The sequence below is a fragment of the Lycorma delicatula genome, chromosome 6 (genome assembly GCF_047948215.1).
Source record: "Lycorma delicatula isolate Av1 chromosome 6, ASM4794821v1, whole genome shotgun sequence".
Classification (NCBI taxonomy): Eukaryota; Metazoa; Arthropoda; class Insecta; order Hemiptera; family Fulgoridae; genus Lycorma; species Lycorma delicatula.
This window is the reverse complement of record NC_134460.1, coordinates 145,789,760-145,794,178: the sequence shown is the minus strand read 5'-3', so window position 1 is coordinate 145,794,178 and position 4,419 is coordinate 145,789,760. Positions and strand designations below refer to the sequence as shown.

General features: G+C 29.5%; 1 non-coding gene across 1 annotated transcript; it reads right to left on the bottom strand.

Annotated features, from left to right (window-relative positions):
• Positions 1-3,777: 3,777 nt before the first annotated feature.
• TRNAG-CCC (transfer RNA glycine (anticodon CCC)) lies at positions 3,778-3,848 on the bottom strand. The gene has a single exon. It is a non-coding gene; the product is annotated as a tRNA-Gly (tRNA).
• Positions 3,849-4,419: the final 571 nt, after the last annotated feature.

Below are 4,419 nucleotides of genomic sequence, written 5' to 3'. Positions count from 1 at the left end.
AAAAACTATTTGCAGCCATAAAAATATTAGAAAACATTGAGCAGCCTTATTTTTTTATTTACCTGTATGTATTGTAGATTCCTTATTCTTTTTAAATAATTATTGCTTCATTTTTTAAAAACAAATTTAAGTGTAAAAATGTCAAAAATTCTGCCTTTAATGATCACAAAGAAAGAAATTAGATTTTATTATACTGTATTATTTTATTATGTATTTTTATTTAATTAATTGACCAGTCAGTGGGAATAATGGTCAGCATACTGGTTTCTCTATTTAAGTAATCCTGGGTTCAATTCTGTGCAAGAGTCAGGCATTTTCATCCTCATTGTTATAAAAAATTAAAATCTCTTTAAGTGGATAATATCGAGTGAATAATTAAATAAATTATGCTAGTAGAGTGAGCTAATCAAAAATGTTAATCAATTACTTTGCTTTAAGAGTTCATATTAAAGAACAAAATATTGACAAATACAATAGGGCTATAAAAACCACATACTGTTTTACAAGTTGAAAACTTGGGTCATTAGAAACAGTACTGAGAAACTTGTATTTGATATGAAAATGGATACATGGAGTAGAGGTTGTTGAGCTTCTAGGCTAGAGTAAAAATGGAATAAAAAATATAAGGAATAGAACAACAGCAACAAGGACTGTGACTGATGATCTGAGGAAGGTTGGCTTTAGTAACACAATAATTTTAGGAAAAGATTTAAATGCCTGAAGAACCCAACAGCACACTCCAGATTATAAAAAATATAGATATTCAGTAGCAAAGTAGATGACTCAGAACGGGGATAAGGAGAAGGAAATGATATTTTGGCCAAAAGAAGATTTGTTAGATAAGATGTAAGGAACAGCCTGTTTTAGCTACAGAAGACTTTCATAAAATAAAAATATTCTTAAAAATAATAAAATAGTAGTTATAACTGATTTGACATGTATAAATAAAATCATACCTTATGTATATTTTTTCCCTTATTGTAACCTGTCAGGTTGGTCTACAAGTAAAACTTGTTGTAATCAGCTGATTTCAAAGTTGAAATTCGAATCCTAATAAAGGTAGTTGCCTTTATTCAGATTTGAATACTAAATCGTGGATACCAGTGATCTTTGGCAGTTAGGTTTCAATTAATTACATGTCTCAGGAATGGTTGGCATGAATCTGTACAAGACTACACCTCAATCACACATGGCTGCTTACAGGCCCCGAATCTATAAAGCAGGATGGGATATCTGACTTCCAGAATATTCATAAAAAAATATAATATCTCTTATTGTTACAATTTTGGAATTGCATTTGCACATATGTAGCTCAATTTGGTAGGATAGAAAACCTCCTATACCTAGGGAGACTAAAACTGCTTTAAAGTGTTATTATTTAAAAAGCCCACTCATCTATTAAAATTTAAAAAAGTACTTTGGCTTAAGTTTTGAGATTTTTTACAAAGTGAAATGCCTGTTAATCTTAAACACAAATTTAAGAGAATAAGAAATTAATTAATATATGAAATTAATTTAATATGAGACTAAGAAAGAAATTGTTTTAAAAATTAATAAATATAAATGTAGAGTTTATGGCAATAAAATGTATGCTGTAGAATAGCCAGTAGCCAAGTAAATGAAGAAGTAAATGCTTTACTGTCATCTGTTCAGAAAGCACATAAACTCAAGTTTGAAGCTTTACATCATGAAAGCCAATGGAAAGATTTTGATGAAAATCATATCAAATTTTAGCTGTTTTATTTCTGCATTTCTCTATTGTAGTTTTAGCTCTTTATTAAAATTATAGAAATATATTATTGGAATAAGAATGACAAAAGTACCAATTTTTTTGGCCACTCCATGTGTAATTATACGTTGATTATTTATTTATGAGACCTATGCATCTGAATTGGATGAAGTTTTTATGATGTAGCCTTATGTATTTTTATAGTCTTTCAAAACTTCAAATCATTATCTTTAGTATTTTTAAAGCTACTAATATTCAAAAGGTTTTTTCTCCATTTTTAAGCTACTTAACTCAATTTAACAGTAAAAATTATTGTTTCTTTAATATTTATTCTAAGGACATTATATATATATATATAAAGATGAATGTTTGTTTGTCTGTTTGCCCCGTATGCGTTCCTATACCATTCATCCGATTGCGATGCAACTTTCGTGAGTTGTGCGCATACCCGCAAAGGTTTCTGAATTAGTTTGGACCCACTAGGTATGCTCGGTTTAAGCCAGTTATTTTTACACGGATTTGAATACTAGATCGTAGATACGGGTGTTCTTTGGTGGTTGGGTTTCAATTAACCACACATCTCAGGAATGGTCGAACTGAGAATGTACAAGACTACACTTCATTTGCACTCATGCATATCATCCTCATTCATCCTCTGAAGTATTATCTGAACGGTAGTTACCGGAGGCTAAACAGGAAAAACAAAGTAAGGTATGCTCAGGTCGAAATATTTCGAAAAATTGTATTTATAATCCGATTTAGCTCATATTCAGAATATGTTTTACTTACATGGAAAAAAATACCTCAGCAAAAAATGGATCCGCTAGATGGCGCTGGGGTTGAGATTTTTGGAAAAATTGCATTTATGGTCCGATTTGGCTCATATTCAGAATATATATTAGTTACGTGAAAAGAAAAATTTTTGCAAAAACTATACCGTCTAAATGACGCCGGTATCGAGATATTTTCGAAACAAACAAATATTCATACCGACTTTCTTCTAAATATGTAAAAGGCAATGTTCGTATGTGTGTCCGCTGTAGACTAAAAATGCTTGACCGATTTACGCGCGGGGAAAGTAGGAAAAAGGGAAATGGGGAAAGGAAGAAAGGGGAAAAGAGAAAATGGAAGGGAAAAGATTAACGGGGTTACGGTGAAGGGGAAAGGGAGAATCGTAAATTGAAAAGGGGAAAGTGACAGGGGGAAATGGGGAAGGGAGAGTTGGGAAAGAAATAGGGAAAGGAAAACAGAGAAATAAGGGAATAGGGAAAAAGGGAAATAGAGTAGAAGTGAAAGGTTAAATTTTGTGAAGTCCCATAATGTTCAGTTTGTTAATGTTTTATCAAACTTTCATTTATGTTCATTTAATTTACATATACACTTAAATCTACCAATGGCGAAGCTTTGCCAGGTCAGCTAGTTAAAAATATTTGTTTTATATAGAGTTTTGTGAGTATTATTTATTTGTCTATTAATATTTTACTATTATTATTTCTCATTTATTTATTTTCTTATGTGAACATTTTCTTAGTTTAGTGTCAGATTTTATGTAAAGTTTTTATAAACATTTTATTCCGATTATTTTTAATTTTTTGAAGGTTTACCTTCCAGTTATGTCCATAACCGACTAGTGTAGCAATTATTTCTAACAACGGTAATTTCTCTACTAGAAATTATGATGGGGATATTGATGGCGATTTCTTAATTAATTCATATTGTTTACAAGAGCAATTTTTATTCCATGGTATTAAATTTTGTTAAGTTTAATAAATATTATTGATTAGTATAATTTTTTTTCTGATGAGATCTGGCAAATAAGAAAATTTTCATATGTATAATTAATCTTTAAATAAAAATGAAATAATAGTAATAATAAAATAATATACACTAAATTGCAACAGAAAAAGTAGAAAGGTACATCAATAACCAACTTTAATCATTTTTAACGTATTATTTGATAAAAATTTTCAACCCGGAATTAGTTGTATTACAAAATTATTAAAAGGTTGCAAACAAAAGGTAAGCAAAACAAATCTCGGAAAAAATTTTGCACTGCCCGGGAATCGAACCCGAGTCGCAAGAATGGGAATCTTGCATGATACCACTACACCAGCAGTGCTCAACAACTTCTCCTTGAAATTTTTTCTATTTAATGTTATTTTTTCATTATGTGGAAGCTATCATAATTAAAAATATAATTTGATTAAAGAGTAATTGCTTGCTACAGTATTCATTTCTTTTATCATAACTAAATTGAAATACTATTAACAACGACAAAAATTTCGGTTTTATCTCGTATTACGTAATTTTTAACAACCTTTTGAGAAGTGCTGCCAACAAGGTTATTTTTTTCTAAATTTCGGTATAAAACATTTCTTGGTGATTTATAAAAAGCTAAGAGTACTTGTCTGTATTGGTTTTACGTAAAATCAGCTTTATTTTTTAATTTTCAAAGTGTTTCTTGTTAAATAAGTAAGCGATAAACTTTGATATTAAAGTATTCCTGAAAAAACGTTTTTTAAGTAATTAAGCTAGAATTAATGATAATTCAATTTTTAAAGCATACCTATTACATATTCCAGAATTAATATAAAGTTTTGCTGCCATTATTATCTACTATTATTATCACCAATACTTTATAAGTATGTAATAGTTGGCTACATTGTTTTAGTCTGCATATAGTACTAGCC